Below are 13,592 nucleotides of genomic sequence, written 5' to 3'. Positions count from 1 at the left end.
TTCCAAAAGTGCAGGCTTGAAGCAAGGTGAGAGCCACGCCCTTTGGAGGGGCGGGGGTCCGGGTCACCTACACTTCCTGCTGTTAGCTTTTCTCATTTACATTATCTGCCCCCAGTAGGCATTTGAGCTTGTTTGTTTATCTTAAATCACTCAATCAACACAAACCAGCAAATATTTATTTATGGTTTGGGCCTGCAAAAGGTATAGACAATAAGTATATGACAAAACTACTCTCAAATTTAAGCAATTTTGTTGTTTTTATTTTTGTTTTGAGTACAGTAAATACCTAAAGACAAGAGCGGACCAAATTCAGGAGTTATCTCCACATGCCACAGAGAACCGTGTGGCGATGTGGCCCTTGAAACATGTTATTTCAAACCTGGTAACTCAAAACCACTGTGACCAGCTCAAGGCTCATTTTGGCTTCCTTAATGCATAAGAACATCTTTCATTTCTTTTTCTTTTTTTGAGACAGGGTCTCGCAATGCAGTTCAAGCTGGCCTTAAGCTCACTTTGTAGTCCAGGCTGGTCTCGAACTCGCAACAATCCTCCTGCCTCATTCCGGAGTGCTGGGATTACAGGAGTGTGCCACCGCACCCGGCTACCTTTAATTTCTTGACTGCATAGACTAGTAAACTTCTGTTCAAACCTTGCACACTGAAATGCAATGCATACACAGAGAAAGAGTAAAGCAAGTTATAACATTGTTTACCTACAAAGGGTGTGTCAATCCTGTCTGCTAACATTATCATAATAAAAGGTTGTTGACCTGGACTGGATACAAACCTTTCAGGGAATTGCAAATTCAACTTGCTGGAGAGAATAGGAAACAAAGTGGGGGAGGTGAGCTTCAGACATAAGTCCTAAGCAGCTGGGTGAAAAAGAACTTTTTAAGACTGAATTTGAATTGGTCCATGAATTTACTTTTGTATCTAACATTTTAGAAGGAAATTAGAAACAGTGTGAAGAGCTTCTCTTACCTGTGCCTCTCTCTAGAAAAACAATACCTCATTTAATGTTGGACTTGCCCTGCAAATATAAACAGGAAGCGGGGCGTGGTGGCACACTCCTGTAATCCCAGCACTCAAGAGGCTGAGGCAGGTGGATCAGTGTGAGTTCGTGGCCAGCCTGGGCTACAAAATGAGCTCAAGGCCAGCCTGAACTGCCTAGGGAGACCTTGTCTCAAAAAGATAAAAAAAAAAAAAAAAAAAAAAAAGGAAGGAAGGAAGAAAGAAAAGAAGAAGGAAAGAAAGAAAAAAACACGAGGAGAGTTTAGCCATTGGAGCTAACAAAATAATGAATAAAAATTTCTCCTGAGGTGTTATAATTTCCTACAGTCTGTTAAAAAATAGGACTGAGAATAATAATTTTTTAAACTATTATCACTAATTTATTTGCATCAATCAAGTTCAAATATGGCAGTGCAAGTCTGTGTTGTTACTTAGAGTTTTATATATTATATAACCTAGTATATAAACATATATATCACAACATCAAACATGATTGGTAATAAAATAATCATTCATATATATCAAGCAGAAAGTGAAATCTGACAACAAGATGATATGAGATATGAATAAAGAGGTATTTAGAGAAAGCTTGTGATGGAATATGCCAGCTCTAGACCTCATTCTATTTGTTCCAATAAAGGGAATTTTTTCGCTGTATACCATGTTTGTTAACAGCAAATTTGCTGTAGGACAGACAGTGCAGTGTGCTAGGCTAGTAGAGAGCATCCCTGCCTCCAGCAGAACCTCAGATGGAAAGACTCAGAGTGTTCACATGAATAAGAATCACCTGAGAACCTGGTTAAAGGAACATCCGCTTCTGGAGCTCTGGTTGGATCGAGGTGCTGTATGTTTAGTCAACTCTGGTGACCCCGATGCTTCTTGTCTGTGGATGACTTTTGAGTAACAACCCTAGAGGAGGCCACGGAGAGGGAACTGGCAAGTGCTGAGCCAGGGAGATTGTGTGAAGCTATGCCTCAGTACGGAGCCAATGCCAAACCAGGGTAATTGTAGCAGACGGGACTTCCTGGGAGGGCAGCCAAGCGGCAGTTCCAGCAGTGGGACAGGAACTGGCCGAGCAGTGAGGCTGAAGGGAAGCCACGTAACGTAGGAGTGGACCAAGCAGCACAGAGCAGCAGAGAGTGCGGGAGTGAATGAGACGCCCCAGGAGTGTGGCTGTTGTTGTGGGGTAACTGGGAGGAAGCCACTGAAGGTCTTAAGCAGATAGGTGCAATGATCAAAGTCTAGAAAGTGCAGCACGGCTGCGCTGTGATGAGATTTGTCGGGCTGAGAACTGAAACCATGTGACTTGTGAAGATAGGTAAATGGCAGTTCCCAGACAAGGTGCTAGTGCCAGCGGAGACTTTCTTTGAATTTGTTTTACTAAAATTCCCGTATTTCCTGACTAGGGTAAGACCACAGATTCTATGAGAGCCCATCGTGATTTTTTTTCATCATAAAAGTAAGTAATATTTTATACGATTCTAGATTCCCAGTTGCATTAACAGAGTACCACAAACTGGTAGTGATAGAAAAATTTTCTTTCACAGTTCTGTGAGCTAGAAGTCCAAAATCAGTGTTCAGCTGGACCGTGTTCTCTCCTTGAAGTCCCAGGAGGACAGTCTCTCCTTGCCTGGCCTCTGGTGGCTGCCTACCCTCCTTGGCATCCTTGACTTGTGTGTCAAGCGTGTGTCCCTGCAGTGTGGGCCTCCACCTCCTCGAGGCCTTCTCCCATGTGGTGTTAGCCAACCTGCCCTTTTTTTGCAGGACTGGGAATTGAACCCAGGGGCTCTCTATCCCTGAGCTACATCCCCAGCCCCACGCTTTTATTATTATTTATTTTGAGACAAGGTCAGAATTGCCCAGACTGACTTTGAACTTCCCACCCTTCTGTCTTGGTCTTCCCAGTAGCTGAGATTACAAACTGCACCATCACACCCATCTTCTCTCTCCAGCTAAACATGGTGGTCTGGACCCACCCACACCATGTTAGGCAACCCACACCATGTCTGGGCCCACATGTAGGCGAGGACCCAACCACACCATGTTAACTTGATTACATCTACAAAGACCCTATTTCTGAGTAAGGTCATATTCCCGGCTCAGGGAAGCTTGGACTTTACATCCTTTTTTTTTTTTCCTCTCTTTCTCTTTTTTTAATATCTTTTTAGAAGGTATACAATTCAAAACAACTTCCATTATCAGCTACCTTTAAAATTTTGTTTTGTTAGAGCCAGGCGTGGTGATGCAGGCCTGTAATCCCAGCACTTAGGAGGCTGAGGCAGGAGGATCATTGTAAGTTCAAGACCAGCCTCGGCTACAAAGTGAGCTCAAGGCCAGTCTGAACTCCACAGGGAGACCTGGTCTCAAAATAAAAGAAAAAAATTTGTTTCTTTTGGATTTTTTTTTTTTTTTTTTTGAGACAAGATTTCAATATGTATTTCAGGCTGGCCTTGCACACACAGCAATCCTCCTGCCTCAGCTTCCTGAGTGCTGGGATTACAGGTATTCATCACCATGCTGCACTGTTTCCTTTGTTTTCTGAGACAGGGTCTCACGGTGTAGTTTAAGCTGGTATCAAAATGAAGATTCTCCCACTTCAACCTCACCTCCCAAGTGTTGGGGTTATAGGCATGGCCCATCATGCCCTGTTCTAAATATTCAATATATAATATCTCCTATTCAGATATTTTACAAACTAAAAGCCCCTCAGTAAACCTGACCATGGGCTGAAAGAAGTCTTAAAAAAAACAAGATAAGAAACAAGATGTCTTCCCAGGGCACCAACATTGAGAACATCTGCCAGCAAGAATGCATGAGCAACCTACAGATCTTAGTGGGAGGTGGAGTGTGACCCCACCGCCTTCCACCTCTACTGAGACTGCCCCCTTGAAAAGGCCAAACAAGTCTTCAATAAATACTTTGAAGAAACTAGAAAATAAATTTATATTAACACAACAAATAAACATTGTAAAATGTGAACACAGAGAAAATTAATCATTTTTAATCTCAGGCTGTTTTGTTAAAAACCATTAAGGAAATTTTGCTCTGTATATTTACAGTCTTATCTCTGTGAGTACTTCTAAAAATCATAGCTGCACGCAGGGTATGTAAAATTCCACAAACTATTTCTCACTTAATATTATATCAAAAGCAATTTAGGGCTGGGAATGTGTTTCAGTGGTATGAAACGGTCCTTGCCTACCATGTTTGAGCCCCTAGGTTTATTTATTTATTTATTTTTTTTTTGGTTTTTCTCCGGTACCAGGAACCGAACTCACAACCTTGCGCTTGCCAGGCAGTCGCTTTGCCGCTGAGCTAAATCCCCAGCCCCGCCCCTAGGTTTAATACCCAGTGAAATACACACAAACTTCTTGTAAAGCAATTTGCCTATGTTTGTACGCATTATTTTCTCTGCTTCACAACACTGCAATCAAATGAACAGCTCATAATTTACTTGACCCTTCACCTTTTGCTAAAGCTTGGGGTTTGTCTCTTTGTTTGACCCTTTCTACCTCCTTTCTCTTTATTACTTACAAATTAATTTTAGTTTAACTCCTTGGAAGCCAGATATTTGTAGCTTTGTTTATGCTTCTGATGTGAGATGACTTTTCTCTCCTTGCTAAGACAAAACACCCAACACTCAGAGTTTAAGGTTTATTTAGCTCACAGTTTGTAGAGGGTTCAGTCCATAATCAACGGGCTCCAATTCATGGCAAGCAGAAGACAGCAAAAGTAAGCAAGCAAGGGACTTTAACCATGTGAGCAAGTAGCATTCACACCTGCTATCCTAAGGCCTTGATTCTAGCATTGCACCATGAATCCATCCCAGCATCACGTGCCGTAGGTCCAGCCACCTCTGAAGAAGCCCCACCTATGACTGTGTGAGGTTTAAGGGGGAACCTCTGGACACAAGTCTTAACAAGGTGCTAACTTCCTTTTGCTTTTTGTTGCTTCTACTTTTCCTATTGGACAATTCTGTACATTCAACACCCAAAGAATCTTTTTCATTTTATTTTCCCCGGTTCCTAATTTTTCATTTTTCTTGATAATCACAAACGATGACCATTAAGGATGTTTATGATTTTTGAATATTTAACTGCAAAGATTCCAGAAGAGAAATAGTATATTTGAAAAACTGCCTGTGAGGAGCTAAGGACATGTCTCAGTAGGAGAATGTTTGCCTAGTACATAAGGAACCCTGGGTTAGATCCCAAACACTGGATGAACAAAAATCTACTGGTGAAATGATGGAGTAGGTTGGAACTGCCTGAGCGTTTAAATTAGTTTAACTATCAATTTCAAACAAAACAAATCCAATTAGCTTAGAGGAAAACCATTAGTAAATGCTGTACTCATCAGAACCCTGAATGTTTGGTAATAAAAAGATGTTTACATGGTTATTAAATAACTACTAGTTATGCAATTCATTTTTTATTACTACAGTGGCGGTACACAGTGTTTTCATTCCCTGTGTGGAGTTGGTACATGTGCATAGCACACCTTAACTGCTTTTTTGATCCCCCTTTCCCTCCCCTCCCTTTTCCCTATCTCCATCTCTTGATCCCCTTCCCCTACTTCCTATTATTCTCTTTTATTTTGCTCTTTATTTATAATTTAGGTTTCTTATATAACAGAAACCATGCAAGATTTAAGCCTGTGTCTCTGACTTGTTTCACTTGATATTATATTCTCAAATTGCATTCATCTATATCCAAATACCTCATTTATCTTTCTTTATGGCAGAGTAGTACGCCACTGTGTATAAATACCATGTTTTCCTTATTCACTTATCTGTTGATGGATATATATACTGTTTCCATGATCTAGCTATTATAAATAGTGCTGCTATAAGCATGGCTATGCATGTGTCCTTGTAATATGATTATTTTAACCCTTTTGGGAAGATACCTAGATGGGGGATACCTGGGTCAAATGGAATTTATAGCTTTAGTTTTTTAAAGAATCTCCACACTGATTTCCATAGTGGCTGTACTAGTTTACATTCCCACCAACAAAGTAGGTTTCCCCACAACCTCATCAGTATTTGTTGTCATTAGATTCTTTGATGATAGCCGTTCTTTCTGTGATAAGATGATATCTCAATGTAGTTTTAATTTGCAATTCTCCAATGGTCACCCATGTTCCTCCTGTATTTATTGGCCGTTTATAATTCTTCTGTGAAGTATCTATTCATTTCACTTGCCCATTTTTTATTAGATCTTTTATTTGGGGGGGTTCTAACTTTTTTGAGTTCTTTATATATTCTAGATATTAATCCTCTGTCTGAGGAATAGCTGGCAAAATTTTTTATGCATTCTGTAAATTTTCTTTTCACTCTATTGGGTGTTTGCTGTGCAGAAATTTTTAATTTGATATGATCTGATTTGGTGATTCTTGGTACCATTTCCTGTGCAGCTAGGCTTCTGTTCAGAAAGTGTTTGCTGACACCTATGACTTCATGAGTTTTACCTAGTTTATCTTCCAAAAGATTAAGTGTTTCTTTGATCCACTTTGAGTTTAGTTTAATACATGGTGAGAGATAGTGTCTAGATTCAATCTTCTGCACATGGACAGCTGGTTTTCCCAACACCATTGATTAAACAGGTTACCTTTCCTCCGGTGTATGTTTTTGGCCCCCTGTAATTCATTCTTGTGGGACAGTAGAAAATGGTGATTGTCCAGTGTAGCCTCAGAATTAATTGATGAACTCATGCAAAATGCAGACCTGACCTCAGATGAAAAAACTCACTTTTACAAGCTGCTCTGGTTACATTGATATGCTAACGCAAAGGATAAAAAGGCATTTAAGAAATGATGTCTATCTTTGAACGGAATGCAGTGTAGTTAAAGAAAGGGCAGATGGATTAACAAATAGAAAATGGCTTATAATTTATAATGAAGTTATGTAACACATGGAAATATTTTTGTTTTGTTTTGTTTTTGTTTTTTGTTTTGTTTTTCTTCTGGTACCAGGAATCGAACTCATAACCTTGCGCTTGCCACACATGGAAATATTTTTACAAAATAGAAGAAATTAATTTATAATGATTTATTAACACTAAAAAGTAAAGCTGGACTCGGGATGTATGCCTCTAATCCCAGCTACTCACAAGGCTGAGGCAGGAGGATCCTTTGAGCTGAAGAGTTTTAGGGCAGCCTGGACAGCCTAGCAACAACCCATTTCAAAGGGAAAAATAGTTATCAAATATACCTCAAATTTTACTTTTAAAAATATGTAAGAAAGTCTAGGAATCTGCAGGCTTACATTGTACGCATTGTGTGTGTACTTTTCTGGTTGAGTGTTATCTTCCAAAATTTATATAATCTATATAGGAGAAAAACATTGTAAAGGCCTATTCATTACCCTCTGGAATGGAAAGAAGCCTGAGCCTCCTGTCAACAGTAAAAACACGCTCTGGAAAACGCAACTGACGCATAGCACTCAGCTGTGGGAAAAGGCAGAGCTGAAAGTGGTGACAGACCTGATCTCCATGCGGCTTCAGAGGCGAGATGCAGATGTAAGCAAGCAGAGGAGGAAGGAATCAGATGATCCTTTGTAGTGTGGAAGCCCTCAGTGCTCCCACTGCCCTGCAGAACTATGATCCTGCTGTGTGGCTAATCGGTGGCTAAGCCTTCAGTAGGAGCTACACTCTCCCTTGGGCAATACGACCTGGAGACTGAGGGAAGCTGAGCTCTTGCTAACAGCATTGATGCCTATTTAATCCACCAAAGGAAGCCACAGTGTGGGCAGAGGATCACTGGTAATAGCATCTGTGGATTTTGGCAAAGCTGAAGAGATGCACGCCTCCTACACCAGCATTCCGGACCTCTTCCTCCCTCACAGAGCACCTCCCCCTTCCAGGCCTCCTCCGCCCTCGCCTCTGCCTCTGCCTGGGATGTTCTTTCTCCTGATCTCCCATGTCTGCACCCTTCTGATCACTCAGGACTCAGAACAAATCTACTTTCTCAGAAGGGCCTTTTTGGACAGTCCTGTTTAAAATTGCTCATCTCTACCCTCCAAGTGACATCTACCATGAAATCTAGTTCACTGAACTGGCTAACTTGTGTGCTGTCTACTTTTCTTTTTGAAATTAAGCCCATAGAAGCTCAGACCTGGTGTGCTTTAATTTCTGCTATTGTTGGTGCTTATAACAACAGCCCCTGGCATGGAGAAGACCCTCAACACATATGTGTTGGATAAAAGTAAGACCATCACAGGACCTGTTTTAATTTGCTGTTTTTTTGAGACAGCATCTTACTGTGTAGTCCAGGCTGGCCTCAAACTCACAGCTATCCTCCTGCCTCAGCCTCCCAAGTGCTGGGATTACAGGCCTACACCATCACTCCTGGCCATCACAGGACCTCTTAAAGACTTTCTACTTTTTTTTTTTTTTGGTACCAGGAATCGAACTCAAGACCTTGCACTTGCCAGGCAGGCACTGCGCAGCTGAGCTATATCCCTGGCCCTAGACTTTCTACTTTAAAATAGTTTGTGAGAAGAACCTCACAGCTTGTGAGATTCTTTCCTATAGCATTCACCTTTCAAATCTCAGCTTGGAATTTCCCCACCTCTGCTTGGATGTTATGGGCAATTCTACACTTGTATAATTCAAAAATGAACTCAGATCCCTTGGAACATCCCCTTGTCCTCCACACCCAATACAGTTCCATTTGCCCCACCAGCCTGTCCAGCTGCTCCAGGCAGAGCCCAGGACTTCATCCCTGACCCTCTTCTACACCTCACAGCCAGACAGTATGAAGCAGCCCTCAGTATCCCTCGACACTGTTTCTCTGTCCAGTCTAGGGCACCGCCTTTTCTTTCCTAGGCCACTGCAGGTGCCTCCCACCTGGCTTTGCTGCTTGCACGCCTGCCTCTCTTCTACCTGCTCGCACTGCAGCTGCAGCAATTCCCTTTAATACAGATTTTCCAAGGTCTGTTTGAAAACCCTAGCCTGCCATTGTCCACACTGCTCCAGACTGAGTCTGTTTTTATTGGAAGACCTAGAAGCTTTGAGGAGGCAGACCTCCAATTGCCCCAAGAGGCAAATTGAGTATGGAAATCCACCTTCCAAAGCTGAAGGGAAGAGTGACAGTTTGTTCTTATTCTCCATAAGGCAAGGGAGGGGTGCGTGGCCAGAGGAACTGAGCCATCCTCCTCCCAAGTTGTCCACATGGAGAAGATAGACATGGGAGAATGAGAGAGAAAAGCCAGAAGAATGTAAACCAGCAGCTGCACCGCTGACATGCCTGGGAGGAAAAACAAAAACTGAGAAAGAACCATGAGGGATCATAAGAGATTTCAGCCAGGCCTATAATCCCAGCTATTTGGGAGGCTGAGACAGGAGGATCATAGCCTGGGCAATTTAGACTCTATCTCAAAATCAAGTTAAAGAAAGGAGGAGGAAGTATTGGGAGATATAGTTCAGTGTTTCTTCTCAGTTCAAACCCCAATACTCTCTCCTAAAAAAGAAATCATAAGAGTTTTAACTCAGGCTATATGACACAGTGATGTTTTCAAAGAGCCTTTTAAACTAGATTTCTTAACCAGAAATTGCCCAACAGTAACTGCTTATAATCCAGCAATAATCAGTTAAAAAATGTAATGTTTTCAAAAATATCCCATATTTAACAGCAAAAAAAACTACTATAAATGTACTTACCAGTTATATACAAAGCCTGAATAGGGAATCTTGGTTGTATCCTAAAGGATAAATGGGTGAGTTATTGGGAGGGAGAGGAATAATGCACTGAATAATGCAGTGCAATTCCAAATAGAACCATATGGAAATTTCTTTTTCTTTTTCTTTTCTTTTTTTATTTTGTGGGTGGTACTGTGGATTGAATTCAGGGCCTTGAGCATGCTAAGCAAGCACTCAACCACTGAGCTACATCCCCAGCCCAGAAATTTCTTTAGGAACGTAAAACACTGGTGAACTAGCCCTGCCACTTATGAAATATTATGAAGCAAATATAAAGACAATATTTAAAGATAAGTAGTTCAACCGGGAGTTGTAGTGCATGCCTGTAATCTCAGCAGTCAGGAAGCTAAGGCAGGAAGATTGCTGTCAGATCAAGGCCAGCCTGGGCTACATAGTGAGTTCAAGGCCAATATGAACCACTTAGTTCATAGTTTTTGAAACTTGCCTCAAGAAAACAAAATCACAGAAACAGATCTCAAAACATATAGGAATAAAGTGTATGGTTGGGGTGGTATTTCAGTTCAGTGCAGAGATGAATTGTTCTACAAGCAATTTAAGACGATCAAGTCAACCTTCAAAAAAATTTTAAATTTAAAAATTAATATCTGATCCCTACTTCATTTTCTGCATGAAAACAAAGCCAGAGAGTTGTGTTTAAGTGTAAACACCAGGCACATAAAATAGTGATCGAAGCAATTATAGAGGAGTATTTTCATAATCTTAGACATAGGTCTGGCTTTTGGAAATCCGCTGTGAAAACCAAATCCCAAGGGCGCATGTGGCTTCTCAGAAACATCAAAGTTGTAGTCAGTGCAATAACACTTTGAACAAAGTCAGAAGACAAGGGACAGAATCCTGAGGAGCAAAGGCCGAATTCACGCCCTCTGCCAGCCACTGTGCAGCCGCACAGCCGGCCCAGACAGCTGCAGCAAGGCGCACAGGCAGAGCAGGCCCCTCCGGCTCCGCAGCGCTCACCCTCAACTCATCCCTCTTTTGTTTTTTTTTCAGATAGAGTCTTCCTGTGTAGTCCAGGCTGGTCTCAAAGTTGCAGTTCCTGCCTCAACCTGCTTGGGCCTACAGGCTTGTGTTCTGTGCCTAGCACCACCCAGCACTCTGCTCTCTCTATGGGGTACGGTGCAAGGCCCAGGGAAGGCCTAGAGAAAGACCTTAAAGAGAGTTTATGGAGCCCTTGGGACTTTGTCCCTTTCAAGTCCGTTTTTGCCGAAACCTGAGACGTCATTATTCCAGCCCCAGGCTCAAACATCGAAAACATTGTCTGTCATCGACTTGTTGCCTCTTCTTTACCCCTGTGTTCAAGCTGTCAGCAGTCTGCACACGTCTTCCTTTAACTTGGCCTTTGCGCTAGCCCTCCTCTCAAATGCCTCTGCCACCCAGGCACCTTATTTCACTCTGGCACTATCGCAGAAGTTCACCTTGACTCCTTCTTAGGCCCTCAGCCTTCCCTCTGCCCATAAGACGCTAATGCCTCTGCAGTCATTCCCTTGTTGAGGAATTTATAGCAAGCTCCGTTGCCATCTAGGGCCTGTTGGCTACCTTCTCTGCTTGACAGGAACTCACTTCTAGGATAAGCCACACTCCTGGAGGGCAGGAGCTCCGTTTCCTGCTCGGTGGCTGCCTTTCCTCCAAACCAGCTTAGCGATTTCTGTTACCCCTGTTATTTTATTAGCTTTATGACTTCAACTTCAATTTCTTTGAAAATGATAATCACTTGAAATGATTCAAGTCTCAAAGAATTACAATATGTAGATGAAAGTCAGATCTGTGGAGGAAATTTAGAAAAAAAAATTCCCATTTTATTTGGATGTCAGGTTCACCATTTAGTGGACATGTGAATTTAGGCAAAGTATATGACTGTTTTGAGCCTGTTTCCTAATTTGGAAAGGTAGAATAATAATCCCTTCCTTCCAGGGCTCTTGATACAGAAAAAGAATAACACAGGCAAGCCAGCTCCAGGGTGTCTGTCACATAAGGAGGCTGAAGCCAGGATGGACGCTCCTCTGCCTCCCCACCCCTGGTCCCCAGCATGCCCAGAGTGAGGGGTGCGTAGCAAATGAACTTTGGTGAATCCATCCTGAAAGTCTTCAGAATAAATTTAGAGATAGGTGCTCCCCTCACCCCAAGCACAGAAGCCTTGCTGGGAAACCCACCAGCCACTACACTGGTGTAGAAACAAGACAGGCCAAATTGCACCTGTACTTCTGAGATTATAAACAAGGCCACTTTTGTTGAGGGTCTCAGAGAAAGGAAAGAGGTGACGGACACAGAAAGGAAACTAGAAGAAAAAGAGGAAATGAATCACTTTCTGGGCCTTAGACCTCAATCAAGCTCACAAACAGGCTGGGAACAGAGTGGGGGTGGGTTAACTGGTCAGTATCAGTAAGTGATTTTTTAAAACATGTCTCTTGGTAGCCAGGCATGCTGGTGCACACCTCGAATCTCAAAACCCTAGAAGGCCGAGGCAGGAAAATTGTCAAGTTTTGAGCTCGACCTAGTCAATTTAGGGACTTAGTCAGGCCCTGACTCAAACTAAAAATTTTAAAAGGCCTTGGGTTCAATCCCCAGTACCAAAAGAAAAAAGAAAACAAAAGTCTCTTGGGAAACATGCAAAAGCAAATATCGAAATTTTTCTTACTGAATAGAATTCCGGATGAAAAGGAACAAACTTGTGTTGGGAAACATCGGGGTTGCACTCTCCCTTCTCATGGCCCCAACAACCCTGTGCCGTGGAGTCTGTGCCCACAGATGCCCCGGCTGGCTGCAGGCTGTGGTTCTCCGAGGCGGAGCGGCCCAGATGCACAGTGCTCTGTTTTCACAGTGCCTCTGGCAGACACGCACTTGGATTGCTTAGTGATCAGCACAACCTAGTTTTAGAATCCAAAATCCAGATTCAAGGGGCTGGGGATTTAGCTCAGCAGCACAGTGCCTGCCTGGCAAGCGCAAGATCGTGAGTTCAATTCCTGGTCCCGGAAAAAAAAAAAAAAATCCAGATTCACTCCAACTCAGCTACTTAAACCTCAGTATGTTCTTAAGCAAAGGATTTACTTTCCTAGCCCCCAGTTATTTCACCTGCTAGATGACTGTCTTAACTCTACACCTATCTCCTTAGTTTGGGAGAGGAGTAAGCAGTGAGAGAGTAGATATAAAAGTATGGTATTAACTGTGATGCACAGAGGTGATTTTTTTAGTGGTATTAGGACAGTGATTCAATGTTTGAATTACCCAGGCTGGGCTCTGACTTTCATCCTCCTAACAGTCTTCCTGGGCAATTTAGTAACTTAAAGAGACCATATCTCTAAAGAAAAAAAAAAAAAAGTAAAGTGCTGGGAATGTAATTCAGTGTGAAGATCCTGGGTTTAATCTCCAGTTTGAAAAAGGGGAAGGGGAGGAAGGGGAAGAAGGAGCAGGAGGGGGAGGGGAGAGGATTGAAGTGATTGGTGGACAGCTCTTTTACAACCTTTAAATCTTTTAAAATGTATTTAACTGCTTAAAGAACTTGCAAATAAGTCAGGCATGGTGGCACACACCTGTAATCCCGGCACTTGGGAGGCTGAAGCAGGAGGATCCAGTCTGGGCTACATAATGAATTCGAGGAGAACCTCAACTACATAGAGGGACCCTGTCCCAAAAAAAAAAAAAGAAAAAATAAGCAAAGAAAATTCAAAAGTATGTGGGCCAAGAAATTTTTCTTCCAGGTATACATGAAATAAAAAGGAACATGCCTGTTTGCCAACAGAGACGTACAAGAATGTTCATAGCAGTACCATTTGTAGGGATCCCAAACAAGAAGCTATCTAAATGGATAGATGTGGAATGAATAAATAAATCACAATCTGTTCCCACAATAAAATACTATATGGCAACT

The sequence above is a fragment of the Chinchilla lanigera genome, unplaced genomic scaffold (genome assembly GCF_000276665.1).
Source record: "Chinchilla lanigera isolate Chin_1 unplaced genomic scaffold, ChiLan1.0 scaffold00001, whole genome shotgun sequence".
NCBI lineage: Eukaryota > Metazoa > Chordata > Mammalia > Rodentia > Chinchillidae > Chinchilla > Chinchilla lanigera.
This window is presented reverse-complemented; position numbering follows the sequence as displayed.